Raw genomic sequence first — 22453 nt, forward strand, 5'->3', positions numbered from 1 at the left:
TCCGCATATTGAATGCGGATTGTAGTGTGATATTACCGAGTGAATTCGCATTGCGAATTCAGGCAGTATCACAGGGATTTACTATAAATCCCTTGCAGGGACAGAGCTTGCGATAAAGCTCTGTCCCTGCGGATCCCATCCGCACTCTAGTCGCGGTATTTTCGGAAAAAATACCGCGACTAAGAGCCCGCGCATGCGCCGACCGACCACCGCTACTACCCCCCCACCGACGCTAAGCCCCGCCCCCAGCGCTAAGCCACGCCCCCGCGATCGCGGACCCCCCCCTCCCTTCATTACACTTACCTGCATCCTCCTGGCCTCCGGTGATCTTCTCCGGGCTTCCCGATCAGGTGATCTCCCATACTGCACTGGGGCCCGATCACCTGATGAACGGGCCCCAGTGTACTATGGGAGACCAGCTGACCGGAGAGGAGCCATCACCGGAGGCCCGATCACCGGTCCCTGGATTCAGGTAAGTAAAAAATAAATGTTTAATTTTTTTTTTCTTTTTTTTACAGTAATCAGCTTGGGGTCTGCTTAGACCACATAGGTGATTACTGGTACCGGCTCCCGCCTCTGCTCTCCCCGTTAGAGCAGAGTGGGAGCCCGGTAACCGGGGGAGACCCTGGATAACGCCACCTCCAGGTGGCGTTATTATCACAGGGCTTCCCCCGGTATTTTTTTACAATTTATTTTTAGTAACTTAGGTCGGATCACGTTTCCCATTACAATTATGGGAAATGCGATCTGCTTTACTAAAAATAAGTGATACTGGGGGTTGGAGTAGAATTTTACTAATTCTACTCCAATTGCCCTGTAGTAACTACAGGTGAAACTAAAATAATGTGAAAAGGGTGTGAAAACACCCTTTTTCACTTTATTTTAGTAAAAATAATGTTAATAAATAGAGCCCTAACTCTCTTATAGTTCATAATTCGCAGACACATGTTACGATATCCCCAACGATGGATCCGGAGATCTGCAAAGACACAGTAGTTTAGAACAGTACCAAACACGATCTGCTTATCATGTACTAAAACATAGTTATCATATAACATACATTTCACAGTATTGCAAATATAAATAAAACCTTGGGTAATAACCTTTATTGTTGCGGAACCTTTTTTATGTAATTGTGTAATATATGAGCATTAGGAATATGAGGAAAAGACGCTAGTTAGCGCTGTGCAGATATGCGTTCGTGTGTATGAAATAGCAACTGTATATATATATATATATATATATATATATATACACGCATTGTGGGTACACATGCGATTTGATTGTCTATTTGCTTGCATGTATTTATCATGAATTAATACATATATATATATATATATAATATATATCTATATTAATTCATTACTTGGTTTTGACATTACTTGTCTGGATTTACAAAAATGACAGGTAATGGGGGTTTACACAGGTGATCAAACGGATGTCTAATAAAATCACAAAGGCAAGGCTAATTCGTTTAAGCCTCAGACATAAATACACTGGTTTATTTAGCTTAAACCACATCAGATACTAACGTCCTACAATGGCTATCGATAGCTTAAATGCCTAACAATGGTTTCCTAATTCACTCTGTCTGAGTATAGCAATGTCTGTATTGTGGTTCAGTTTTCATAGGCATACTGTTCTGTGTGCAGAGCAAACGCTCACTGTATCTTTGTATATTCTTCAATCACTTGTCACAGACAAATCCACAAAACCCGTCTTGTCAACCCTGAATGTTTAATGTAAGTTTTTTTTTTGTTATAGCTAAAATGGCGTTTTGCGACTAGTCGTAAAATGGCGTCTTGCAGATCTTGATTTTAAACAGATTCTGGCTCAGCCAATCATCCGGCTTCGACAAATATTTATACATTCAGTAGCATTTCCATGTATCTCTTACTAGGGGCCTATTTATCATTGGGGGCCGTATTCACCTCGCCGCGGGGGATACGTTACACAGAGCATTCATCATTCCTCCAGTTACAGGGGCAAATGCAGGATTTGTGAAGGGGGGGTTTCTGCATACAGTATGTATATATATATCACCCACATGCCTCTCACACATGGATAGTTACATTTTTACAATGTATTGTGTAACATAGGCGAAACTAGACATTTGGTAATGGGTGGTCCCAGTTACAGCCCATTAACAGAACTTGTTACCTTGGAAGTTTGGCGCTGTGTTTGTGATCATTATTTAGGCAGCAAAGAATTGTAATGTTATTCCTATTAGTGTTCATGCCAGACCAGGGTTAGGGCAGGGAGCCAAGATGCAGGCAGAGTTATCATGTGCGCGCCGGAGGCGCGCGCACTCCTGGAAAGGGGGATTGACTGACTGGGAGGGGGCGTGTCCTAGTGAATTATTTAAAAGTAGCAAAAGTTGTATTGACAAGAACAGCAACGTTTCAGAGCTGCTGCCCCGTCGTCAGGACCAAACAGATAATACAAATGAATAACATAACACTTACCCACATATATACCAACACAAAAAACCTCCCGTCACTGCTCCCACGCTGGTGTCCTGCTTCCAGAAGAGTCATCAACAAGCAGACTTCTGGTCACTCACCAGGCCGTACCGCAAGTTTGCGTTTGATCTGGACCACACGAACCTGAACCACACTCTGGAATCTTTAAAATATTTTGCCATTGATCATGTACCTATATCTCTAGCTAAGGCTCTCATTAAAGAAGCACGGTGGATCCTAGGATTAGGGACTATTTCCCCTAAAAGGTTGAATGATAACATTAACTGGAATTCCATGTGAGGGACTAACCTGCTATTGGTATTATGTATTGTGGTTTCTTATCAATTTTTTACATTTGATGTAGTATTATGGTATTTGTGTTACTTGTTTCTATTTTGCTTTATCCTTTTCTGTTTTTTCACATATCCTTTATTGGTTTTCTTTGTACTTGCCATGTATGGTGGGGAGATTTTTTTTTTCCACTGAGCTGTTATTAATGTTAAATAACAGATGGCCGAATTGGCTATGATATGTGGAATTTGAGCTATGTAATGTGACATGTTACCCATAGAGGATTGATGGTTGGTCTGTGTATTTATTCATTAATATATGTATTTATTTACTTGTTGTTTTAATTTTTGAGCTGGGATTTCCTGTTTGGGTGGAGTCAGGGCAGCAATCCGGAACCTGCCCGAGTGGTCCAGATGGAACGTAAGCTTGCGGTTCCTCTGGTTACGGCCGGGTGAGTAACCAGAAGTCTGCTTCTTGATGACTCTTCCGGAAGCAGGACACTAGCGTGGGAGCAGTGATGGGAGGTGTTTGGTGTTGGTATATATGTCGGTAAGTGTTATGTTATTCATTTGTATCATCTGTTTGGTCCTGACGACATGGCAGCAGCTCCAAAACGTTGATGTCCTTGTCAATACAACTTTTTGCTACATTTAAATAATGCTCTCTAGTGCCGTTTTATATATATATATATATATATATATATATATATATACACACATAGTGAGGAGTGCCTGGCACATAAGTAAGGTTAATGTACATACAAAAAAAGAGTCAGCACATCCAGATTAATGAAGAATAGAAAAAACATTTATGTGCACAAGCGTAAAGTGCATTATAGTATATACTGCATCAAGGCAGAGAGAAGGGAGGCTTTAAGGATCATGGTAAATCAACATCAGTAGAATCTAATATGAGAAAAGTACTCATCATATCCATATGTGAATGTACGCCATCCCAGTAGTAGCCAGCCCAACAGCCATTCCGGGGGTAACAACCACCTTCGTCAGGAGCACGGCCAGTAATGGGACAGGAACATAGCATATACCATTAATCTAAATCAACCTCACCTGAAACCACTTAAGAACAAACACAGGCTTCCAGTGTCGCACAGCAAGCACCGGAAGTGACGCGACGGCAACCCGTAAAAATACAAATATAAAAAGACAAAACAACACGCAAGAGAGGCACTGAAGAGAATGACCAATACACCAGAAAAAAATATAAAAGAAAAATAGAAAAAATACACTAGAAAACTCCCACAAAAAAAGTGCAAAAAGAACAGCATCTGGGCATACTGAGCAAAATGTCTAAGAGAACGATGGGTGTCAGACCAGAAGAAAATTCCACCAGGAGATTTCCTTCAATATAGGCACAAGTTTAGGGTCGCACTCACATCATAGATAGAGTCATCATCACTGGGGTGCCTCCTGAAGATGGCCCTATATGGACCGAAACGTTGGGATATCTTTTTTCCAGCCTAACCTATATTCTCTATATGGAATAAACCTGATTGATACATCTTTAAGAAAAATCTGGTGAGTGCTCCTTTTTTCTGCTCTGTATTTATGGACCCCAAGTCCTGGATGCACCCCAGTGATGATGACTATCTATGATGTGAGTGTGACCCTAAACTTGTGCATATATATATATATCTATATCTCAATAATGACGAAGGGTTGTCCCACTGGAACCTTACCTGCTCTACTGACCTTGGCGGACACAGAAGGGTACCCTCTGCACCAGCCCTTCCCTGCAGGGGTCAGCGCCGCTCCTCAGCTTGCCAAGCGCTGGATCCTTACTTGCCTATCGGCGGTAGCTTGACTTCACCGGCTACTTGACGCCCGACCGACATAACTTGAAGCCGTTATAAGATCTCTCTTTCTCACTCTCTCTCTATATATATACACACACACACACTTACTCATACACATGTAAAAAGAATACATATTATGATTGCATTAGTATATTAGTATAATGTATATTAGTCCCATTTTTCTTCTTCATAAGATATTTTGAGGTTTATATATATCCTTTATACTAACATTACTATTGCCATCATAACATATATTATTTTTGCATTATCTCACCCACACTGTGCTCCCTCTTTCCTCATGTCACCCACACTGTGCTCCCTCATCTCACCTACACTGAGCCCCCCTTCCCTTATCTTACCTACACTCCCCTTCTTCCCTCATCTCACCCACACTCTGCCCCATCTCACCCACACTGTGCCCCATCTCACCCACACTGTGCTCCCTCATCTCACCTACACTGAGCCCCCCTTCCCTTATCTTACCTACACTCCCCTTCTTCCCTCATCTCACCCACACCGTGCTCCCTCATCTCACCTACACTGAGCCCCCCTTCCCTTATCTTACCTACACTCCCCTTCTTCCCTCATCTCACCCGCACTCTGCCCCATCTCACCCACACCGTGCTCCCTCATCTCACCTACACTGAGCCCCCCTTCCCCTATCTTACCTACACTCTGTCCCCCTCACTTACCTATGACAACGCATGCCAGAAAGGGAACTTCTTAGTCCTGCTCCTCTGAGCCTGGCTGCTGCAGCTGTCATCAGGCAGCTGGGCTCCACCCCCACTCCGGTGATGCTCTGCTCAGCTCTCTCCAGGACAGACAATGCAGAAGATGCTGCTGATGCCCACACTATCAGTGCCGTGTCCAGGCAGCCTCTGGGGGTAGTAGCGGGCGGCCGCAGGACCCCCGAATGTCCGGCCATTGGAGTAGGTAGGCAGAGCGTGGGAGGTGCCCCCCCAAGTATCCGGCCGGGACCACGATGCCGGTCCTGAGTGGTTTGGACTGCCATTGCAACTCCGCTCCTCCAGTCCTCACAAGAATGCGATCGCGCGCGGCCCGACCTCATGACGTCACCGCGCGCTTGTGCATCAGCAGGATCAGATGACTGATCCTATTGGTGCCGATGCGGGGGAGGCGGATCTGGGGAAGGTCCTCCTGGTCAGACGCGGAGGTAACGCGTTACTGACCGGGTGGCGGTGCCCATTAATTACATATAAAAAATTTAGAATCAGCACCAGAGGCTAATGGGTGGTCCGGTGCACCCCCGGACCACCCCTTAGTTTCGCCTATGTGTGTAAGTATAGTTGTATTCCCAATTTGGATTGCCCCCCTCCTCCCCCCCTACACACAGACACTCAGAGCAGATTACAGACACTTACACTGCACATTACACACACTGCACATTACACACAGACACTTACACTGCACATTACACACAGACACTTACACTGCACATTACACACACTGCACATTACACACAGACACTTACACTGCACATTACACACAGACACTTACACTACACATTACACACAGACACTTACACTGCACATTACACACAGACACTTACACTGCACATTACACACACTGCACATTACACACAGACACTTACACTGCACATTACACACAGACACTTACACTGCACATTACACACACTGCACATTACACACAGACACTTACACTGCACATTACACACAGACACTTACACTGCACATTACACACAGACACTTACACTGCACATTACACACAGACACTTACACTGCACATTACACACACTGCACATTACACACAGACACTTACACTGCACATTACACACAGACACTTACACTGCACATTACACACACTGCACATTACACACAGACACTTACACTGCACATTACACACAGACACTTACACTGCACATTACACACTGCACATTACACACAGACACTTACACTGCACATTACACACACTGCACATTACACACAGACACTTACACTGCACATTACACACACTGCACATTACACACAGACACTTACACTGCACATTACACACACTGCACATTACACACAGACACTTACACTGCACATTACACACAGACACTTACACGGCACATTACACACAGACACTCAGAGCAGATTACAGACACTTACACTGCACATTACACACAGACACTTACACTGCACATTACACACAGACACTTACACTGCATATTACACACACTGCACATTACACACAGACACTTACACTGCACATTACACACAGACACTTACACTGCACATTACACACAGACACTTACACTGCACAATACACACACTGCACATTACACACATACAAGGAGAAAAAAAAAAAGACAGAAATGTCCTTTTGTTGACACACTTTCATGAAATGTAATTGAAAATTAACTTTTATTGATAAATATTAAAAATATATATAGAATTAATTGTATTTTCTCCAGTGAAATATTAAATATAAAACGTATTTGTGTGCTTATTACTTATTAAATTGCCTTATTACCACACCTGCGCGTGTAATGGTAAACCAAGAATGGATACTGGTAGGTAAGAAATCTATCACAAGGAGATCATAAATATACAGTATATGAATCCAAAATAGCAAATCAAAATGCATTGAATTGGGACCAATTATATGTGGAATACTGTTAGCCTAACATCCCTAACAATGGTAGGGTAATTCTACAATATCCACTGCATATTGAAATTGTTAGGACATGCATATAGGTTATGGCCGCAATGTGTCCATATAACTAGGTCGCCAATTGAGACTGGAATAAACGTAGGATCTCATACATATAATGAAAGAAAATTATTAGCTGCTGAAAGAACCAGTAGCTTCTAACATCTTAGAAGCTAGAACCATGCAATCAATATGGAGCCGCTAGTATAATTGTACTCATACGGTAGGTTAAATTTGTACACACTGCTCCACTTTGTATCTCAAATGTCATATGGGAGTGGGAGAATGGTATCTGATGTTGTCACCTTATCCCCGCATATTACCCTGTCATAATGTCAGACGATAATTTACTGTTCATTAGGCTGTAAATAGACATACACATGAATCTGGCAACCAGAGTTATACGTGCATTACGTCAATTCAGTAATAGTAAATGGTTAAGTTCAATCTAAGAACATAAAATATATGAGCATTACATAAACTCAGAGATTATTAGTCAGTTAAAGTCTGGCATTATGGGTTATATCAGTGTTACATTGGTTCCAGCAGTAACAATTATAAGAGCATTACATTAGCTCTACTGCTGAAGGAACCGGTGTCCATGGCCCTGATTCAGAGCCGGACGCTCTGACAGAGCGCTCGCTCTGAATCAGGGACGTTTTTGTTTTTTTTATTAGAACGGCCTCCTGGCCGCTCGCATAGCTGTGGGTGACCACCCACAGCTATAGTGAGCGGCCAGGAAGATGGTCGTGATGGTCAAGACCATCGGGCTTGCGACGAGACCCTTGTGGTAGGGTCTCGTTGCTGCAAGCCCCAGAGAGATTTCGGCTCTAACAGGGCACTGCATAAGGGACACTATTTAAGCCTGGGGGCACTGCATAAGGGGCCAATCTGGGGGCTCTATTTAAGCCTGCGGGCACTACATAAGGGACAAGTCTGAGGGCACTACATAGGGACACTACTTCAGCCAGGGGGCACTGCATAAGGGCAAAGCTAAAACTACAGGGGGCAATGCATAAAGGAGAAAACTACAGGGGGCACTGTATAAAGGGCACAAATACAGGGGGCACTGCATAATGGGCACTTTCGACTGAGAGCCAATGGGGGAGCAGCCTGAGACCTGTCGGGCTGGATTGGTAAGGGATAAACCCCTTTTCCCGGCGCGCGCATAATTGCGAGGCCCCCACCCGGCTACTTTTGGATACCACCTGGCTGGAAAAAATTTCTGGGGAGATATCTATATATTTATATATATATATATATATATATATATATTTATTTATATATATATATATATATATATATATATTATAGTGAGATACTGAGACAGCGCTCAATCCCATAAGTTTCTGTGTATATGCAGTTAATCTCTATAGATATGGATGATATAGTCCACTATAGTCCCGTTTTTTGTGGTGGCTGCTGTATGTTCTCCAGGAGAATCAATTGTTGTGTGATCCAGGAAGGTTTATGGAAAACAAAAGGTGAGAACAAGCGCCTATATAGTGTAGTATTATATGAAATATACAGCACACTCTATTTAAAATTGGCATGCGTACCGTTATAACCCAGAGCAACAGGCAATAATATGAGTCCTTATTCGGGCTTCACCAAAGTAGTCCTCTTATATTCCCCAAACGTAGCTTGTTACATCCTCCAAATATAGGATTTAAGGAGAAAGAGGACACTTCTCATAGTGTAGTACGTTTAAAAGATTTTAATCAAAAATACACACAACACACAAAGAAATGAAGAATTACATTAATAAAGATTCAAATAGGCTTATCTGATAGTAGCTGGTTTCAGAGTTAGGAATACATCCACAGTCCTCAACGCGTTTCGTCCTTATTGCAAATGTAGCTGGACTTCTTCAGGAGGATTCACACACATTAGTCTAACATGCTGTCTTATATACCCTTAGATACAATTATTAGTGTCTAATACAGGTGTTTCTGGTATTTCCGTTGTTTGGCGCCATTTTGTTGGGTATCGCGCATGCGCGGGATTGATATCACACTCGCGAAATTCCGGGAGATGCATACCTCCATGTCGTGAGTCGCGGCGCCATCTTATGTTTCCCCGCGCATGCGCGAAACACCCTGACATCTCGTGGGTCTCTAAGAGAGATGAAGCATCACGCGTGACTCGTGGCGCCATTTTGTGTTTCCCGCGCATGCGCGGTAAACACTTCGCCGGAGACATGCTATTGTAATGCATTATAAGAAGTTGTTATGAGCGATGCTGTTAAAATCACCTATAACAAATTTTGTCCTTGAATTAAGGCTGATTTTCATATTAGGCTAGAACATTTATCACTTATTTCAAATAGTGATGATGTTTGTACATTCAAAGAATGTCCCCCCTATAGTGGCCATTTTGTTGGAGTACCTTTTAACATTATAACAGCAATCACCCTATAGTTTAAAACACATATTGGCATGAACATATTAGCAATAATACATATATAGCAGCATATTTCTTTAAAAACACTAGCAGCAAGATGGAGTTAAAATCAAAATAAAAATTGACTAAAATGAGGATGTAAATAGAGGATACATTAAAAGTGCAAAACAGATCAGTGCATTGACATTAAAACGCATATACATGCGGGCATCATAAAAAATAGGGTTATAAATATCACTAAATATTACAGATATGCAAAATAAAATTATAAAAATGGTGCGATCTCATATGTTTCATTCAGACCAAATGGGGCCATTGTGTTTAGAGTATAGATCCAATACATTTCACGTTGTGACAGTTTCTTTTCCCTATCTCCGCCCCTATCCCCCAGTGAGACACATTCTATAGCTTTATACTTTAAACCAGTGGGGTCTGCATTGTGATATTTGCAAAAATGTTTGGGGACAGAGTGGTTGTCAACCCTGTTTCTTATTCCTCGTATATGTTCTTGGATTCTCAGTTTCACATTTCTTTTTGTCTTGCCTACATATTTCAAATGACAAAGACATTCAATTACGTATATAACCCAATTGCTCATGCAATTCATCAGACTCTTGATTTTAAAAGAAGATGTATTATCATGATTGGAGAAGTGGCTGTTATTGATATTCACAAACTTACAGATATTACAATTATTGCATTTAAAAAAACCTTTTGTTTGCCTAATCCATTGTGGGGGTTTGGTTTCTAATGTTTTTAGATTGCTGGGAGCAAGAGAATTTTTTAGATTATTTGCTTTCCTAAAAACCAGTAATGGTTTGTCCGGGAGTACTTTTCCAAGAATTTGATCAGTTTTTAGTATATTCCAATGTTTAATGAATATTCTTCGTATTTCTTTTTCTTTGCTGTTATATTGAGTGACAAAAATTGGGTTGTTTTTGGTTGTAGTCCTAGGTCTGTAGACCAAAAGATCTTCCCGTTTGATACTGGCCGCTCTTTCTGTAGCTTGGCATACGATTTCTTCTGGATATCCCCTTTCCCAAAACCTGTTGGAATAGATGTCCGCTTGTTCTTTAAAAGTCTCCATCGATGTACAGTTTCTTCGTAGACTACAGAATTGGGAGAAGGGTATATTAGTTTTCCAACTATTTTTGTGTCCACTTTTAAAATGTACTTAACTATTGGTGTCAACCGATTTTATATAGTTACGACTCCTGATTCCACAATTGTCGCTACTTAAAATTAGATCCAGGTACTCGATTTCATGTTCATTAAATTTATGTGTAAAACATAAATTATATTCATTTACTTTAATATACTCCATAAAAGACATAAAATCGATTTCCGTGCCATCTCAGATAATTAAAATATCGTCTATGTACCTGGTGTACAGAATAATTTGTTTTTTAAAAAAAGGGTTTCCATTAATATATTTACGCTCCCAGCTTCCCATATGGAGATTGGCGAAACTGGGAGCAAAAACGGTGCCCATTGCTGTACCTTCGATTTGAATATAAAAATCATCCAAAAATTTAAAATAGTTATGGCTTAAAATAAATTTCATTCAAAAGGCAGATAAAATCCTTATGGTTTTCATTGATTAAGACATCTTCATCTAAAAATTAACAGCAGCTAGATATACCTTTGCTGTGTGGAATCGAGGTGTACAGGGATTGTAATGAACAACTTATCTTCAAACAGGCAGACAAAGGGGGTGGACTTGTCATCCTTAATCGGAAGGACTATATCAAAGAAGCCCACAGACTTCTGGGAGATCCAACATCATATAGGAAATTAGAAAAAGATCCCACTCTAGTATTTAGAGGATCTACGTAAAATCTTAGTGGAAGCACTCCACACGGACATTATCACGAAGGATGAACACCAATTTTTAATAAAAAATAATCCAGTCATCCCTACTTTTTATTATCTGCCCAAGATCCACAAAAGATTAGTGGATCCCCCGGGGCGCCCCATAGTATCAGGGATTGACTCCTTGACCTCGGGATGCTCAAAATATGTGGAGAAGTTCCTAAACAAGTATGTGGGCACTTTAGAATCCTTTGTGAAAGACACTACGTCGATCCTACAGATACTGAATACCATACAGTGGCAAGAAGGCTATAAATGGGCAATCCCTGTACACCTCGATTCCACACAGCAAAGGTATATCTAGCTGCCGTGAATTTTTAGATGAAGATGTCTTAATCAATGAAAACCATAAGGATTTTATCTGCCTTTTAATGAAATTTATTTTAAGCCATAACTATTTAAAATTTTTGGATGATTTTTATATTCAAATCGAAGGTACAGCAATGGGCACCGTTTTTGCTCCCAGTTTTGCCAATCTCCATATGGGAAGCTGGGAGCGTAAATATATTAATGGAAACCCTTTTTTTAAAAAACAAATTTTTCTGTACACCAGGTACATAGACGATATTTTAATTATCTGGGATGGCACGGAAATCGATTTTATGTCTTTTATGGAGTATATTAAAGTAAATGATTATAATTTATGTTTTACACATAAATTTAATGAACATGAAATCGAGTACCTGGATCTAATTTTAAGTAGCGACAATTGTGGAATCAAGAGTCGTAACTATATAAAATCGGTTGACACCAATAGTTATGTACATTTTAAAAGAGGACACAAAAATAGTTGGAAAACTAATATACCATTCTCCCAATTCTGTAGTCTACGAAGAAACTGTACATCGATGGAGACTTTTAAAGAACAAGCGGAAATCTATTCCAACAGGTTTCGGGAAAGGGGATATCCAGAAGAAATCGTATGCCAAGCTACAGAAAGAGCGGCCAGTATCAAACGGGAAGATCTTTTGGTCTACAGACCTAGGACTACAACCAAAAACAACCCAATTTTTGTCACTCAATATAACAGCAAAGAAAAAGAAATACGAAGAATATTCATTAAACATTGGAATATACTAAAAACTGATCAAATTCTTGGAAAAGTACTCCCGGACAAACCATTGCTGGCTTTTAGGAAAGCAAATAATCTAAAAAATTCTCTTGCTCCCAGCAATCTAAAAACATTAGAAACCAAACCCCCACAATAGCTTAGGCAAACAAAAGGTTTTTTTAAATGCAATAATTGTAATATCTGTAAGTTTGTGAATATCAATAACAGCCACTTCTCCAATCATGATAATACATCTTCTTTTAAAATCAAGAGTCTGATGAATTGCATGAGCAATTGGGTTATATACGTAATTGAATGTCCTTGTCATTTGAAATATGTAGGCAAGACAAAAAGAAATGTGAAACTGAGAATCCAAGAACATATACGAGGAATAAGAAACAGGGTTGACAACCACTCTGTCCCAAACATTTTTGCAAATATCACAATGCAGACCCCACTGGTTTAAAGTATAAAGCTATAGAATGTGTCTCACTGGGGGATAGGGGCGGAGATGGGGAAAAGAAACTGTCACAACGTGAAATGTATTGGATCTATACTCTAAACACAATGGCCCCATTTGGTCTGAATGAAACATATGAGATCGCACCATTTTTATAATTTTATTTTGCATATCTGTAATATTTAGTGATATTTATAACCCTATTTTTTATGATGCCCGCATGTATATGCGTTTTAATGTCAATGCACTGATCTGTTTTGCACTTTTAATGTATCCTCCTCTATTTACATCCTCATTTTAGTCAATTTTTATTTTGATTTTAACTCCATCTTGCTGCTAGTGTTTTTAAAGAAATATGCTGATATATATGTATTATTGCTAATATGTTCATGCCAATATGTGTTTTAAACTATAGGGCGATTGCTGTTATAATGTTAAAAGGTACTCCAACAAAATGGCCACTATAGGGGGGACATTCTTTGAATGTACAAACATCACTATTTGAAATAAGTGATAAATGTTCTAGCCTAATATGAAAATCATATTGAAAAAATATTACCAACAATAATCCTCAGGCGCTTAAAGATAAACTAGACCTCAAAAAAAAAAAAAAAACCAGAAGAAATTTCATAGTGCAATACATTTAAGATCTCTTTTATATCACAATGACCCCCTTCTTTTTTCAGACTCGTACCATTATGGATGGTCTACTATAAAAAGTAGACAGAACAGCATGTATTAAAACTTGTAGTTCTCTTCCGAATAAATGGTTTTCCTTTTTCTTTTAATAAACACAATCTCCAACGTTGTATATGTAAAGAGAGAAATAATTCCAAAAATAGTGTAATACTATTTTTAATTCCAAATACAGATTTAAAACATAATGAATGAAACAAATGCGAGTGTGGAATAAATGGACCCTCACCAGATGAATTGGTCTACCCAATCAGTAGACAACAAAGCATAAGTCCGAAATCTCAGGCGTCCCCGGTAGTTGTTAGACGGACCAACTGGGAAGTGTCCAAAAAAGTCCTCACGCAGCTCCTCCACCAACGCGTTTCGATACTATTGTATCTTTTTCAAGGTATGAGGAGACATGCAAAGCCTTCCGATATATATACCCCGCCTAATAAGCATAAGCTAAACCTATTGCCAGACATGGATCAACTTGCCAGACTAAAGGTATGGTTTCCCTGTTAAGAGAGCCGCTCCCGGTTGATGTAACAGGTGACCGGAAGTGACACGACGAGCATGAAAGAGAGGCTCGGAACACAGACCTGTGGTCAAGATGGGTGCCGATTTACATCACCTGAGGTTACATCAACCGGCTTTAACTGTGGACAGAGATGGAGTGGAGGGAGCGGCTCTAACTGGTTTAAAGCTCACCTGCCAACTAACTAATGGCTTTTCAAGGCAAGCCATTAGTTAGTTGGCAGGTGAGCTTTAAACCAGTTAACATGTTTTCACTTTAAACTCTGTGATAGCAGCTACCAGGTTTCCATAAGTATGACGGATACTGTAGGACCTGCATAGAAATGGGGTCCCGTGATGTGGGCTGCAGGCTTAAATGCATTGATCAATCCATGAACCAAACCCCCATTATTTATGTATTATTGTGAGTGATTTAACAATGGTGAGTGCTGAGTTTTCTGTTTATATATATATATATATATATATATATATATAATGTATATATATTTAAAATGCAAATATCAGCACTCCGCAAGGCTGAATGTAAATAAAAACAAAAGTCGGGTGCCCTCCAACTCCTCAGAGAAATATACACCACCCACGGCGGCACTCGCGGAGATAACAATACAGGGTCATAACGACCTCTCGGCCGTTGAACGGCTGAGAGGTCGTTGTGACCCTGTATTGTTATCTCTGCGAGTGCCGCCGTGGGTGGTGTGTGTATATATATATATATATATACACACACACCTATATACATATATATATATATATATATATACACACACATATACACACTATACATACACCTATACACACACACACACCTATATACATGTATTACATATATATATATATATATATATATATATACACACACACCTATATATATACACATATATATATACATACACACAACATATATATATATATATATACACACACCTATATGTATGTGTGTATATATATATATATACACATACACACACTTACATACATAACACATTATATATATATATATATATATATACACATATACACTCACACACTTATATAGCACTGTAAGGGGGTTCTAGCATCAGCACCTACCTGCAAGTTGGTGCTGCTGTGATATCCGGATGGGGACAGTGGTGCTCCGGTGATTTCATGGGGGTAGGCACTCTTATGATCGTGGGGGGGTGCACCCTCAGTGGGCTCTGTTTTGATCGTGGGGGGGCACCTACGGGGGGGGGGGGGCGCAGTTGTGATCGTGGGAGTAACCCCCGGGGGGGGGGGGGCGCTTGTTGTGATCAGGGGGTGGTTGCTGTGATCAGGGGGTGTTGGCACTCTAGTGATCGCAGGGGGGGGGGATTTGGGTGCACTGTGATGTGTAGCACCCAGGGAAGCAAGAGCTTCGCCTCCAGCCGAGCATGTGCTTCCCTAACGGACACTAGAGCCCACCTCTCCTTCTGAGCATTACATTGCGGCCATTTTGGGAGGGATTTTCAGCCGGGCATCTCAGTAGCCGGACCGGCCCATCTTGGCATCGGCCCTTCTGGCATTTGCCAGAACTGCCAGATGGCCAGTCCGGCCCTGTCCATAGCTACGCGGAAGCTGCCCATTCAGAGCTCACAGACCTCACCGGCCTGATGAGAGAGACAAAACTCTGTCTCACTTTAAAAAACAAATAATACTTGTGCGCTGCGGGGACGGATTGGCCTGGCAGGGGGGGTTTCTATGTACTCAGAAACCCCCCCCCTGCGTGCGCTACTAGGTTAAGGGACAGTTGCTCCAAAAAGCAGCTGTCCCCACGATTAGTAGCGCCGATACAAAAGTAGCTGCGTTACTTACCTGTCCACACGCCTGGCTTTTGCGCATGAGCAAAGCCGCCGAGGAGTCAGTGAGGAGGCGGCGGAGGGATCCGCTCGGAACCCTCTTCGCAACCTGGGAACTCCTTCCCATAGGAAAGAGCAGGGCCACGAGAAAAAGCGCCATCTGAAGATGGCGCTTGTTCTCGCAGGTAAAATCCAAATCTTTGAGTTTGCTGAATATCAGGTGGTCCTATTTGGACCCCTGATGAAGACTGGCCCGGTAACCTAAATAACTAGCGTTTCTGCATGGTTAACGGTCCATTTATCGTATGATGAATAGGCCCTTCCATCTGGCAATAATATGATCAGACTGTTTGTTGGGGTAATTAATCTAAAATATATATCCAGTAGTTCGATTAAGTGATTATTGGATATACTTTGAAGTCAATGGGGGCGATTCATTTGTTTTTTTAGGTGTGATTATTAATGAGCGCCCAGTGTTGCAATTCAATTGTTCTGGGCACTCATTAATTATCGCCCTCTTCACCCCGGGTTTAGCCATGTAAAGGAAGGATGTAAATAGCCTCTCCACAGATCCCCCATCACCATGTATGCAATCTGAGCAGCACCTCCCGGCCGGGACCCCTCCCGCACACTCACTGCAGCACTGACGCCTTCATCCATCCTCCATGTTGTATCAGTCTCCAAGGACTCACTACTCAGGATCTACATGTGAGCCAGCACCTGCTTCAAAAAGGCCATCTCTCCAGGAACCTCTGAAATTTGGTGTGAAGACATGCTCCAGCAAAGTAACCCTCTGCACCATGCAGGGTACACACAAGGGATTAATGGAGGGAAGGGCAATAAGCAGCCATCCAACTGTTGTTGAACTACAAATTCCAGCATGCCTCGCAACAGTTTTAGCATAGCCAAGTAGCAAAACTGTGGCAGGGCATGCTGGGATGTGTAGTTCTACAACAGCTGGGGGGGCGGCTTATTGCCCACCCATAGATTAATGTATAGTATACAGTACACACATGTGCTAGGGTAGTGTGGCTCTACAGCTAGTTTTTACACGTTTCCCAGAGTTTTGTTTAAAGCAAAATCAATATAAAAAAACCCCATGAATTGGGAACAACTGGTGCTGTACATGCTGGAGAATCAGCATTGTCTTTCTAATGTTACCAAAGCATTCTGTCCAGAGGTACTAAGACATTATCACAGGCTATACTGAGTTCTTATATGAAACATGGAACACACAAAGTTCTGTGGGTGGCGGATGAAGGACTTAAGCCAGGCACACATTACCCGACCAGCTAATGCGACGTCTGATGGCACGATATATTGGGCAGCCCGTACACACTGAATGATCCGATGTCCAACCATCCGATATATCGTTCACCTGCCCCATTCACCCTCCTGGCGTTGGCAGCTGGGTCGCTTCCTCTGCCGTGTATGCACAGCCGATGGAACGACCTTGATGTCACCACACAGGAGCGCGCATAGTGCATACAAACCAGACGATCCGGATGATATGTCAGTCCAATTTGCCATATAGTTTGAGAAATCATCTAGTGTATACCTAGCATTAATGGCACCTATTAAGATCTGGATTTCCAAAACACATTCTAGTCTACTGACCTCAGCCCAGGCCTGTCAGATATTGGAGCGCCCCTCTGTACAGTTGTTGTAAGCCTACACTATACTAATTCTATACCCTTTCAGCACAATGAAGCGATATGAATGTATTTGGGTCATATATGGATAGAATGGTCTCGTTGGCCAGTTAGATTGAAAATTCTAATGATGTATTCTGAGATAAGTTGTGGGCTAGTTACAGAAATGGAAACATGATTTCCTGAAGCCACATACATTGGATTCCATCTCTAAATATAACCAACTTCATTTCAAGCATTTGTCAGTTGACTGGTAATTAGAGTGCAAGTTACATTCTTTCACAGGGTATAAATATATATATATATATATATATATATACAGCCGAAACTGGATAAGTGGGATCTCAAGGGATGACTTATCCAGTGTCTCACTTATCCAGGTTCAAGAAGTGTTTGTCTCACTTATACAGGTTCTTACTTATGCAGGTTGACTCAGTGGTTCTATGAAAGTCATGTGTAAGGGGATACCCCTCTAAGTCCAGGTACACTTATAAACCTTTTACACCTAAATTCCGGTTCTGACCCAGAGTTGGAACAGGGTTCCAATCCGGATCAGACCCGGAATTTAGCCGGGGCCGACCCAGGACATTCCTGTGTCGGCGCCGTTCACGCACCGGTGTCGGGTCTGCATAGACACGGCTTTTTTGGCGTTGAAGTGGACTCTTGAAGATGACGTCATCTCCAAGCACCACTGAAGCCGGACCAATCGGCCGGCATGCAGCACGCTCCAGGTCATCGTGATCTGAAGCGCGACGTTCACACTGTAGGGCTTCACGGGTTACTCCAGTGTTAAACCCTGCAAGTTACATGGGTTGTATTGCCGGGCCACTCGACCCGGCGATCCAACCCTCTCCCCTTCTACACCAAGGAGCTACCCTGGTAAACCCTGCAGTAACCCAGGTTTTAGCTCCGGTGTAAAAGGGGTAATAGAGACTTGTCAAAACCTGTCCTAATCGATGCAATGTCATCAACAATTTCCCTTGAACTCCCCGGTACTCCCGGACATACACACTGTGCAATCTGACCAACGACCTAACGGCATAGGTCGTTATAGATATAGGGTCGTTAACGAGATTATGTAGAAAGGGGCCCTAGACTGCACACCCTGGATGGATATAGATATGTAATGGGAGGTGCTACCTATGGAGACCAATGTTGCAACACAAGAAGAAGAGTTACAGGTGCACAACTCCAACATTACCAATTATATATAATACAATACATTTTGCAATAGAATTTTGCAATAAATACATGATTATGGGCCTACCCACCGCACCCAGGTAACCTCTGAGGGTAGGTCCCTAACATACTGGGGTTGAAATCCAGTGCGCAGGACACCCCCAAACAAGCCCAGCTGAGCCACCCCAGGGCATCACTCCAATAAGGAAAGGTGAAGTGTAAAAAGGTGTTAGATAGATAAGAGCAGCTACTGCTGCATGTAGTGAGGTGAAAAATAAAAGATGTAAAAAAAATACATATATATTAAACAAACAATAGATGTGCTAAAAGTGCAAGAAAGGAAAATGTACAATGTTTTACACTTAACCTTTCCGTGGCCATCTTGGATTTGCCCATGTGTCTCCACTACCACCAATAAGGAGGCTTCTCCTTCTCTCTCAGCCTACCAGCACCCTGCGTTCCCTATAAGAGGATCCCTACGGCTGACACAAGTTGCCAGTGCAACAAGTCCCTTAGTCTAACTAAGTGAGCCTCACCACTGTGCTCCGTAGGTGTTGGCACCGCTCTATACGGCTACCCAGCCACTCCAAGTAGCTTCCACGCTACCACCATCTCCAAACGGCTATCCAGCTGCTCCAAGTAGCTTCCACGCTACCACCATCTCCAAACAGCTATCCAGCTGCTCCAAGTAGCTTCCACCATCTCCAAACGGTTATCCAGCTGCTCCAAGTAGCTTCCACGCTACCACCATCACCAAACGGCTATCCAGCCACTCAAAGTAGCTTCCACGCTACCATCTGCAAACGGCTACCCAGCCGATCCAAGTAGCTTCCACGCTACCACCATCTCCATACGGCTACCCAGCCGCTCCAAGTAGCTTCCACGCTACCACCATCTCCATACGGCTTCCAAGCCGCTCCAAGTAGCGTCCAAGCTACCACCATCACCTTACGGCTCCTTAGCCACACCCAGCAGCTTGTGCTGCCACCTTTACCATACGGCTCCTTAGCTGCACCTAGCAGTCCATGCTTCCAGCATCCCTTATACGGCTTTCCAGCCGCATCAAGCAACTTCCGTGTTACATCAATCCCCTACCAGTCGTCTGCACCCTCTCATGTGGAGGAACTTCATCAAACCAAGTCTCCTCCAGCGAGCATCTGAACTGAGTAATACAGGTCCAAGGCCCAGCCCGGGAACACGACTGTGACAATATATAATTAGTAATGTTGGAGTTGTGCACCTGTAACTCTTCTTCTTGTTTGCAACATTGGTCTCCATAGGTAGCACCTCCCATTTTATTTATATTATATATATATATATATATATATATATATATCCACTGGTGTGCAGTCTGGGGCCCCTTTCTACATAGTCTATTTAGTATGCTCTTATGCACACCTGAAGGTATGAGACAAATTCAATCTAGGCTAACACCCCTTCCAACCTGTTCCTTATTGGTTTTAAGCAGGGATATGGCATTTTGACTAGTCTAGCATGTACCCAGCCCAAAGGCGGTCGTCTAATTTATAGCGGTTAATAAACTGCACTAATCTCACTTAAAGAGATCCCAACAGCAATTGTCTCAGTTATAGAGGTGATCATTCCTAATAATCAAGAAAAATCTGTCTCAGATAAAAGAAAGAGATGTGACAGTATCACTAATACCTTTTACACCGCTTCAAGATCCTGGGTTTTTGCACATGAACGGGCATCAATCCAGGATTTTTCTCAGTGTAAATGTATCCACTCGAGACCAGGGACCCAACTCAGGTAGTTTGCAGGGTTGGCCACGGGTCGTTCCCGTGTTACCCTGCAGTAAACACGGCGAGATCCGAGTTACTATGACCAGGATCGTGCCACATGCTACCCGATAGGCCGGCTTAAGTGGTGCTTGGAGATGACATCTCCAAGCGTCCACTGCAATGCCGGAAGAGCCAGGTTACTGCAGACCCGGCTCTGGTGTGAACGGTGACAGCCCAGCCATACCCCGGGTCGGCGCCGCAGTCAGTAAGTCTCTGTCCCAGGTCTGATCAGAGTTGGAAACATGTTCCAAATCCCAGTTCAGACCTGGAACTTCAGTGTAAAAGTAGGTATAACAGGTTTCTTGGTGCAACATTTCCAGGACCTCCCAGTAATAGAGGTCTCCCGTTTCGAAGGCTGTGGGAGCGCGCATCGTATCCTACCTAAAAAAAAAACCACACGTTTCATTGTACGGTGCGTTGAAAATCAGATAATCGGCCTGAAATCACGTAGGCGTATGGCTAGCATTAGTGATCAATTCAATTAGGAGCGAGGGGAGTGGTGAGTTGCTGTTGCAACGCTGTAGAAACACTGGCATGGAAACTTGTCCCCCCGCCCCAGCTGCAAACAAAATCCACACGGTTGGTGGTACAGTAAGCGCGACATATAGCTGCACTTACTCGCGCCTAAATTAAATTGACCCCTTACAAAGTTTTTAGTCTCTGCTGCATCAAAGTTTAAATTTCTTCTTCAGGGTCCATAGGCTCCACCGGGAGACCTTGGGGTTTCGGTGATGGCAAGGACATCCGGGCATAACGCAGTTAAAATTTTCTCCTAGGATGCACTGGGCCTCTCCCTAAACCCCGCCCCCAGGCACCTCAGTTTCGTTTGGTGCCCGGCCGGAGTCGGGTCACTGTAGCGCAGTGGGGCTGTGTAAATATCCCCTGAAGATTTCTACTATTGTTTTTACTAGTGGCCGCTCTACACCCCGCCGGCAGCGAGACGCTGGTACTGATTTGGGGAACGCGGCGGCAGCCCAGGGTCTGTGCTAGCTAGACCCAGTGGGACTCCCAGGACTATAGCCGGATTCACGGGGAGGCAGGTAAGTCACAGTGGATCACCGCTTGCAAAGTCGCAGATCTCTCGGGAACGCGGAGCCTGGGTCCCCCTAAATACCTCTCCTCCTGGCCAGTGGCTGTTGTCCTTAAGGCTCTCCAGAGCCCTCCATTTGAACCACTGCCCTCAGTGGATCTCAAGTGGTTGACAGCGAAGGCTGTTTTTCTTCTGGCCATTGCTTCGGCCAGACGGGTGTCAGACTTAGGGACGCTTTCCTGTCATTCCCCATTTCTGATTTTTCACCAGGAACGGGCGGATATATTTGCTTCTCAGGATGCTTCCTTCAGGCGCCGGATTCTCCTGCCAGATCAAGAGCAGTCCCACCCTTGAAGGACTGCTTTGGGACATCCCCAAGGTCTCCCCTGTGGAGCCTATGGACCCTGAAGAAGAAAATGAGAGATATAACAAAGGTAAATTCTTGCCATCTCTTTTTCTTCGAAGTCCATAGGGTCCACAGGGCACCCACCCTGACGCTCCTTGCTTCAGATGGGCTTCACTCTGGTCACCGGTTTTCCGTCTCGTTATATGCGATTCTGGAGTGTTCCAGACTTTCTTCTCTCTCTAATACTCCTCCGGCCTTTGGCTTATTATGAACTGAGGTGCCTCTGGCACGGGGTATAGGGAGAGGCCCAGTGCATCAGGGGAGAAAAAATTAACTGCGTGGTGCCCGGATGTCCTTGCCATCACCTAAACCCCAAGGTCTCCCTGTGGACCTTATGGACTTCACAGAAAG

Source organism: Taudactylus pleione, unplaced genomic scaffold, assembly GCF_031769625.1.
Source record: "Taudactylus pleione unplaced genomic scaffold, aTauple2 ptg000173l, whole genome shotgun sequence".
NCBI classification, from domain to species: Eukaryota; Metazoa; Chordata; class Amphibia; order Anura; family Myobatrachidae; genus Taudactylus; species Taudactylus pleione.